The 9,788-nt window shown below is 35.2% G+C and overlaps 1 long non-coding RNA gene across 1 annotated transcript; it reads right to left on the minus strand.

The window, feature by feature from the left end:
- Nucleotides 1-62: 62 nt before the first annotated feature.
- LOC135144438 (uncharacterized) lies at nucleotides 63-981 on the minus strand. The gene is made up of 6 exons (XR_010283134.1): nucleotides 808-981; nucleotides 686-739; nucleotides 543-624; nucleotides 380-489; nucleotides 177-240; nucleotides 63-119 (listed from the first exon to the last, which is right to left on the minus strand). It is a non-coding gene; the product is annotated as an uncharacterized LOC135144438 (long non-coding RNA).
- Between the last annotated feature and the right edge of the window lie 8,807 nt (nucleotides 982-9,788).

Below are 9,788 nucleotides of genomic sequence, written 5' to 3' on the forward strand. Positions count from 1 at the left end.
TTTTAATATTAAACTTTAATTTTTTTTTTTTTATAAAAAAATATTTCAGACAAGTTTAAACTGAACATTTAATATAGAAAGTGGTGCTTTTCCCGCCTCGTCATACTCGGTAAAATCTCCTTTATTTATAAATTCTAAAGTAATATTAAGAAAGGATCGGAACTTAAAATCTGTACCTTCAGTGAGTTCAACTTCATCAAAAGTCGTGGCAGAGCTGAGGGCTCTACAGGAAAATCCAGACTTGGGTAAAAAGAATAACATTAATAATCTAATTAAGAAAAGCGAAATTTTATATAAAGCAAAAGTTTTCTATAATTTGAAGCCCGTTGAAGTTGTTTTATATTATAATTAAGTGGAAGCCAAGTATAATAAAAATTACTCTATACTCAAAATCTTGAGGGGTCCACCCTCTAGTATTAAAGGAAATAATGGTTTTCCATGACTCAGAATCTTCATAAAGATAGGCACGAATAGAACCTTGCACAACACCTGTATTGTTTATTATAAAAATTCTGCATAATACTAGGCAAAGTGAAAATTACTAATCGAGTTATTTGAGGAACAAAATTTGCACTTCATCACTAGATTAGCAGCCCCCCTACTTTCGGGAATCTCGCAAAATTCCTTATAATAAATTTCAAAAATGTAGTTTACTAAGTTTATAATAACTAGAACAGCATGATACCGTAGCACAGACATAAATCCACTTATTATATATTTCCCCACAACGGCAGCGAACCTTTGAGTGCCGAATAGAAATACGTTATAAAAATATTTAAAAAATTATAATATTTATTGTTAAAAAACTTTTAAATGGTATCTATAATCCGGAGGAAAAACAATTTCTGTAACATTTTCCAACTGTGCTTTTAATTGTAAGTGCACAACCTTTTTTTAAAAATTGAAAAATGGATATGAATATACTGACATGGCAAATATTTGTACAAAAAATCAATAATAAAAAGAGAAAAAAAGTCCCATCGTCCTCTATCTGGCTAATAAGGTGAAAGCAGGGTTGATAATGGCTTTTATTCAAAATTCTAACTGAAACAATAAATTAAAGTTTCCCTAAGTTTTGCGTCTTTACCGATGAAAGGACGCCCCTTAACTTAAAGAATAAAAGACAAAGAAAATAGCGATTTTATTCTGGTTATTTTTACAGAAATCTAAAAATATTTGTTTTTAAGTTTTGCGTTAATCTAAGACCGCAACCATATTCCGGGCACGTTTACAAAATTGAATTTAAATTTACTTTTTACCCCTATACTAAATTAACCAGTAATTGGTGGTTGTCAAACCAGGCTGAATTAAGAAGTGTTGTTACATGATTATAGGTAGTAGGGTCATTAACAGTCTTTGTACCTTTCAATGAGTTCGCTCTCTACCGGTGTAGTAAGCGCACACTGCGAAATAATATTTTAATTTGAACTATACCCCTGCAGATCCTACCCCGCTTCTCTATCTACGTTGCTCTTATTTCCTCAATTTGTGTTATGACCTCCCCGTTTCAGGACGTTTGTGAATCCGATGATTCCGGTTTTGAGGGATAGGCAACAAATTTTTTTAATGAGTTAGACATTTAGTGGTGACGAAGGAGGCATAGAGGACCCAGGCTTCGTTAGTGATCATGACCGTGATTCCCAAAAAGCCAACTACAGAAAAAAAGCAGAAGGAAAATTCCAAAGCATATTATGAAAAGAACAATTTCGTACGGTCTGCAGAACCTCCATAGTCTAACGTCCGAACAAGGATGTGTAACATAACTACACACCTCCGAGGCATTATTGGTCCAGCAAAGCAGAAAGGATGTGTACTCAGCTTTCTGCCGAGGGCTATTATTCAGATGAAATATTGAAAAAAACATTCAACGGATAAACGAAAAGGTGACGCAAGTTAGACTGCGGCTTTCCTTAGAAGTTAGATTCGGTTACAGAGATGTAAAACTCATAGGATTTTGAGAGTTCCTGAAGAATTTGAGATATTCTTCAGCTCTTAAATTGTATCATAATGATCTTAAAGCAAGTTGCTACAGATGGCACCAGTCGCGAGTATCTTCGTTGCGTCATCTCTTTAAAATGGATACTAGTCTTTCTAGCATGCGTTCGCTTTAATAATGCCTCTGATAAAGCAAAGAAAAATAAAAACTGCTACAACTGCTGCAATTTTCTTGGGTATTAGAGGCCGTTGTAAAAATTATCAACCATGCTACTTTATTAAATACGCTTGCGTAGACGGAAATGATTGTTGAATTTAGAGGGCCATGTATTCCGTACGTATATGCCAAGTAAACCTCGAAAGTACGGTGTAAAAATGATGGTATTGAACGTTGCGAAAACCCACCTCTACTCGAACGCCTATATATATTCTGACTTACCTTTTATGAAAATTAAAAAATGGGGAAAACAGGCACAGTCAGTTTACGTTAGGCTTCCACTCATGGAACCAACCGAAACATTACTGCTGATAACTGGTTCTCATTCATCCCTCTTGCACTGGAACTATAGAAGAAATAAATGACATTGTTAGGACTTTGAAAAGGAAGAAAGAGAAGTACCTCTTGAATTTCTTCCTGCAAAAAGAAGAGAAGAAATGTCCGCCCATTTCTGTTTTACTAAAGACCTTAATTTAGTGTCTTTTGTGCCAAAGAATAATTTTGACTGCTAATTTCGTCAGTGCACCTCGATAGCCAGAAATTATCCAGTTTTACAATGAAACACCATTGGAAGCGTGGAAGCTTTAACTGCAAAAACACCATTTGTTCTATTGGTCATCGAACCAACCGATGGCCTCAAGCTATTTTCTTTACTCTTATAAACATTTGCATCGTGGAGGCTTAGGTATTATTTTATAGTTTTCTTGAAAGTCCTGGGCAGAAGAGAACTGAATGTATCAAAAGTTTTGCTAAACAACTTGTAGAGCTTCATCTGCTCAGAAGGCTGCTTGGAACAGTCACCTACCTCGTGAATACCACTGATCATCCCACAAAATCCTCGAAAAGTTTATTACCAGCCCGTCGCTCATAACTCTGGAATGACAATGTATATGGGGTATGTCCAAGAGGCCAAGATAGAAAGACAAGGTTTATTCGCGTTAAATGTAGCACACCGACCTAGCAGCTGCACTGTTAGTCGTTGTGTGGATTATACTCAATAGATTTTTGCCAAATAGTTATTAAAATATACTATCTTGTTTTATAGTCAGGATCCTTTTTCCAGTCGTTATAACTTACACAGCGTTAGCTCCTTATGCTTGTTTGTTCTATTATTGAAATAAACGCATATGTCAGTTTCGTACATCCTATAACATTAATTTACATTTATAAGCATATCTTGTATTTTAATGCTTATATATGCATTCATAAGAGTTCCTATACAAAAATTAGATATAAAAACGTTCCTTTATTTTTGTTTAAAAAAAATTTTTTTTTATAAATTGGGTCGCCAGTTAGCTTATAGACAGCTTAACTCACCAGTTACGGGTTAAGCTCTTTTTATTTAAGGCATAAACATTTAAAAATAATCTTTCAGAGCGGATTATATACAGGCAAAAATTTATTTGGTGCTTGATCGATCAGAGTTATAAAATTGGATGGTAGTCTAATATAATTTTGTTTCCTTTGTGTAAAGTTTTTTTTTAAAACTCAGTTTTTGTTAATTTTTTTTAATTACGTTCCACCGTTGCTTACATTGCGTCCGTTGGTAATTGTTATCACGTCTTGTGTTACGAACCTAAGGCCTTAAGATTTTTCCGAAGGTAGTAAGCAGCTTCTGAGAGCAAAAGGTATATAATATAGTACCAAATTAAAAGTAAACAATCAAATTAAAGACACAACTAAGTTCTTAGAACAAGATGGAGCTAAGACACAACTAATATAAAGCCGCGCACAATCGGGAATAGAATAAATGATTAAGAATTTTAAAGAGATATAGAGCACAAAAACTGAAAACAGTAGAAGAAAAGGAAACCTGAAGAAGAAGTAAGAGAACGCACTTTATTATAAAGATATAGAACCAGCTCCTTGTACTGAATAGGAAGCCTTAAACATCTGTTTGCGTGCTAAAAACAAATAAATCCGACCAGAAAAATAAAGTTTGGGGCGCAAGCTAGATCATAGCCCCATGAAGGTCTTAAAAAGAAAGGGATAATGAATATTAAGATAAATCAAGAATAAATAAAAGTAAATAATAAAAAATAAGACTAAAATAACAAAGAGACCAGTATGGAAAATATTGAAAAAAAGAATAGAAAATGGACACAGGCAAGTGCCCCTTGACAACTTTTTTTTTCACTGACCCACTATGACCAGCCCCAAGAACATTTGGCACTTGATCAGTATTATTTTTCTTAAAGGGGTCAAATAGTTGTGATATCATGACCGTGCCATCCTGCCTAGAAAGCTAGAACCCGATCAGCATTGCCAACAGCCCTGCGCTTTTATATCATGCGACAGTACTCCATGTAAAGGAAAATACTTTATAAATCTAAGATTACTAATACTTACAGTCATAAACTCACTTCTGAGCCTATATTCCTTATATTGCTTAAAAATGTTTTAAGAAAAAACTGCTTTTTTTTGATTCGCTCTACATTGAAGATGGTAGGCCTAACAACTCTCCATCTAGCCCAACCCAGACCCAAACAGCCAAAGACCATCCGAATGAGTATGAATAGGCAGCAACAATGCAACTGTACATTTAGCTATGGATTTCTAATGCTGCATGTATTAAATTGCACTAATAGTTCGGGCACGGAATGTGAGTTTTAGGTTATATCACTCATTCTATAGATCTTCTCACCATGACGTCCGTCTGCAACTACTTACTTGGATGACGATAGCTTTCTATAGAACTTAGCTGGTTTTATCAACGTGTTTATAGTATCAAGTTTGATTGCGCCAGCTCTTTCTAGGGAAAAATCATAAAGGACGCTTAGAAAAGCAATGGTAGCACTCACCGAGAAGCGGTCACCGAAGGGAAATAGTCGATGCTATTGGTATTTTATTATTATGTTTCCGCTATAAAACCTTAGATATAAATTTTGAGGGATCACATCTAGTTAACGAACACAATGATAACCGTAATGCTTCAACTTAAGATAAACAGAAGATTTTAACTGCCACAGGGCATTATTCAGCTTTTAATTTTCTCCAGTTTTAAGAGTATATCTTTTGATACGTGCGTCACTAGCATAATTTTTAGCTACTTCTTGCAACTTTGAGGCTCTCCGCAGTACAATGTGACTCTCAATACAGAGCTTCAATCAGGAAGTTACCATAATCGCGTTCCAGTGAGTTGCACAGTTAATTAACTGTTAGTATCATAATTGTGTTCGAGTTTTATTGGTTTAATTTTACTGTAACATCAATGTAGACCCTCTTTGGAAAGTAGAGAGTAAGACCCGATAGAGTTGCTTTTGTATTCACGTTGCATTCCACCAACGGATGGCAACCCATTGTCTGCCCTAGATCGAACCGTCTGGCTGCCGCCGAGATTAACGTAAAGGCTGAACGCGAATTTTATATATAGGGTTTTTTGACCGCTTTAAAAGGTTAACCCGGCGGGAGAAAGCAATCGTTACTTTAGTCAAGAGTGTACTAAACTTAGCGAAGAATCAAAAGGTTAGATCCAACGGTCAAAGCTAAGACAAACCGCTCGACAAAGTCAACCCACTAAGTAGCCGACCTACGCAGTGACCAAGCCACGTAAACTATAACCAAACCAAGGTTTTACCAGCTGTGATCACAGCTAAGTTTAAATTTCCTGCACACATCCCGCTCTAGAAGTGAGATACAAAGATGTTTAAATAAATGAATGCACAGGACATGCGCAAACAATGAGACAAGAGAAGGAGCCTCTTATCTCTTGTACAAGGTTTTAAAGTTGTTAATTATGCAAAATGACTCCTTTTTTTGAAGAGGATAAATAGTATCATTACCCAGTAAAAGTAAAGAAAAAGAAGATTTCGTAAAATTATATTAGGAGTATGCCACCTTCCAAAAAAAGTATAAGTTTAAATGTTATGTTATGTTATCTTACATAAAATTAGAAGGTTGAAGTGATATGGTACCTTCCAAGATTAAGTTACATTACAAGACAGACTAGAATTAGGTTATTTCTATTTAATTTAGCTTCATTAAAACAGTGTTTGTGTAGATAAAAGTCTACTAAGATTATTTAAGGATTTTAGTTTAGCTAGTGAAGGAATGAGTAAATTTATTTAATTTCTTGCTTCTTTCCCTTTTAAACAGAATGTAACCCCCTCGTTGAGCAAGTCACCTTGGCTAACTTCGTTATTATTTTTAGGTTATTAAAGTTATTTGAGACTTATAACCGATACTCATGGTTTTCAAATGACTCAACTAATTGCTATTAAATAATAACTTTATTACTCAAATCTCTTTTAACTACTTAGTCCGTTTATTTTTAAGGTTTCAGAACGGTTATAGGTGCTTATTTAATTAGGTTAAATAAACCAAGTTAGTCGAGTTACGTTAATTAGACCAGTTATGCGTTCTAAACCTAGTTGTAAAGGGTTCAGGGAGTGGGGAACTAGCGCTTAACTTTTACTTATTTTTACTTATTTTTCCTTTACTTTAAAATTAACAAGTCTTCCTATAGAGAATAATTAAGCAATTGGCCACAATTAACTTATAATAATAATAAAGCACTTCTAAAAATGCTACAATCAGTTGATAACAAAATGATTTATAAGCAGCCTTAAATTTATCTTAATCCAGTTAACCTTCGTAGACTATGGAAGATAACCTTGGTTATTTATTTATTTTCATAATAAAGTATAATGTATTAAAAATTATTACTTTAAGCTTCGGTGGCTTTTTCTAATGCTAATTCATCATGTATCAACTTAAGCTAATCATTACTCATAGTCTTATAACCTTAGCTACAAAGTAAATTAGCCACCAAAGGAGTAACACAGGTTAGAATTATCCAATACTTAGATGCAAGGTTTGATCAATTATTCTCCAGAGTATAAACCGAGAAATGGTCCATTACAGCTTGCCGACCAATGTAGGGCCAAGTTCCTGTCCTTTAGGCAGCTATGCTTAAAAATGGAATCGAATCACTGACGTTACTGTGAAGGAGAGTTTTACCGCTTAACTACTTAAGCAATTTGCTAATAGAGTTATACTTGGTAGAATAAACTAATTAACTACAGCTCTAGAAACGAGAAATAACTAGCTTAGTCTACCTAAGTAGAACTTAATTAGCAAATTCCTTAAGTAGTTAAGTGGTAAAACTGTATACCTTCACAGTAACGTCAGTGATTCGATTCTATTCTTAAGCATAGCTGTCTAGGGTACAAGCATCTAAATTCTAACCTTTTCTACTCCCTTGGGTGACTAATTGACTTAGTAGCTAAGGCCTCTAAGTGAAGCTTCCTATCTCTTTATAAGCTAGTGCACCTAAGTTCTAAGTTTTAACAAACCTTATAATTAGTAAGCGATATTTATAACATTTTTAATACCTCTGTATTGGCTTTTAGTTCCCTGTGTTAGGGTTAATAAATCAGTGAAACATACAAACCTGTAGAAACTAGTCATGATTTTTTGAACTAGGAAGTAATCTTTGTTTGCTAAATTTTCACCAAAGTTATAATCTAGACTCTCATTTTTAGTAATCAAGTACTTAACTTCTTAGCCTCTCTCATCGTGTAGTAATCTAGGGAGCATTAACAATTGGTTGATAGATCTAGACAGTGATCTCTAACCTTATTTTAGTTCACTGAGGAAGCTTTTTCTTTGTAGAGAATATGTCTAAATTTATGCCTACTTCTAATAGAGTTATATTTTATCTTTTATTATTTTAATTTTATATTTAAGTGCTTTTATCTGTTAGGCGCTTGTTTGAACCTTGTCTACTTTATTTTTATGGGTAAAAGCACTTTTTATGGTCATTTTTTGGTAATTGAGGGTTACAAAAACCCCGTATTAGGTAAGAGAGCCGTTCTCTTTTCTCGTTGCCAGCAGCTGCCCCGCTGCGACCGCGGCGAGGTACGTGATGGCGATCCTTTAAAGAAATAGTTTTAATGTTAACCGCGCAGGTTGGCGCTTACGATTGTTGACTTGAAATTTGTGAACCTTCACGATAATACTGTAATTCTGCATGAAAGTGACGGTTGCTTTTTGCCTCCAGGTTAATGTCGTGCAGCGCACGAATAAGACTAGACCTATATGTAAAATTAGGACCCAACTTAGGAGTTAGTCCCAACGAGTTTCCGCTGGTTTCGATCTAGGTTATTTAATGGGTTCCCATCCAGAGGTGGAATGCTGTATACAAATAAACTTAACTTGAAATGGGCGTATTACCCTCTACTCTGCAAAGGAGGCTACTTTGAAGTCACTGTATACTGATTTAAATCTTTTTCTACTTTAATACAGTTTAGACACTTAAATTCAATGCTGCGTAATTATAATAAATTTCTTATCAGAGCCTCTGAATTGAGAGGTCTGCAATACTCCGGAGAGTTCTAAAGTTGCAATAGCTACCTAACTAAATTAATAAAAATTATGCTAGAGACGTAAGGGCCAAAAGATCTGCTCTTAAAACTGGGAAAAATTCCAAGTTGGGTAAAGTCCAGTTGCAGGTGTTACATTCCCTGTATCTTAGGTTGAAACATCATGTTAGTACACATTGTTCACTAACGAGGCTTCATCCTAAACAGATTAATCTAAGATGACTTTAAAGTATTGTGAACATACCGATACTTAGCTTTGAGTACTAGTATTGCCTTCCGAAGAAGTTCCTTGTAATATGCCTAGGATGAGCCTGGGACGCTTTGCTGAAACCTTTGCGAAACTTCCTTAAGTTATATTGAATCCTACTGCTGTTAGAGTAAGTAATTGCGAAAGAAAGCCATGACTGAAAGTTCACATGATAAGTGATGTAACCTAAGACTTCCGTCCTGTTTCGGGATCATTGGTACAACTAAAGATATATGAAGCATTCAATCTTCTGGTTAAGTGTATGGTTGTAACAGTGCTTTGTACTAGTATTCATTCGGGTGGTCTCTGACCATTCGGAGCTGGATACTAGCTAGGTGGATAGGTATTAGGTACTAGTACTATATATAGCCCGAGTATATACATAGTACTTGTACCTAATAACTTTTAGACGCATATACTCAGATCCGAACGGCCAAAGGCCATCCGAATGGGTACATGTTACTAGCATTGTATAGTCAAGTGCGCTTAGCTAATCTTTATGCTAATTCTTTGATTTTACAGTGGTTCCGGAAACAGAACTAAGTTTTAGATCACATTACTCATTATGCAGCTCTTGCTTCCATGGTGTTCGGAGAACCTTACTAACTCTAATAGATTTAGTGCACAGCATATCTAAGCTATATACTGCCCAGAATTCATTCATTAACTGCAAGAGTTCTATAGATCTTTCTAGGCATATTAGATTTAAAACTGCTTCGAAAAGTAATTCGGGTCCTCAACGTGGCGATTTTACTTTCGCAGGGTTATTTAGCCTTTTGGTTTCAAAGCAATAAAGTCAACAATAGGTTCAAACATGTTTCTTTAATGAACACAAAGGAGCTAGTCCAAGGTATGTTATTAACCATTCGGGTTTTGCATCGTGTTACAGGGGGATTGCACCTGCCAAAGGACTTTATCCGACTTGAACTTTTTGCCGGTTTTATAAGCGTATCTTTCGACACGACCAGTCAAGGCCCTTGAGCTTCCCGTAGTACCACGCAACCCCCACAACAGAGCTGAACTCCAAAAGGTACCATAATCACGGTCTTAAGGTTTTGTAATCATT

The sequence above is a fragment of the Zophobas morio genome, unplaced genomic scaffold, assembly GCF_036711695.1.
Source record: "Zophobas morio isolate AGI-343-1 ecotype UQ-CSIRO unplaced genomic scaffold, CSIRO_AGI_Zmor_V1 ptg000099l, whole genome shotgun sequence".
Lineage (NCBI taxonomy): Eukaryota > Metazoa > Arthropoda > Insecta > Coleoptera > Tenebrionidae > Zophobas > Zophobas morio.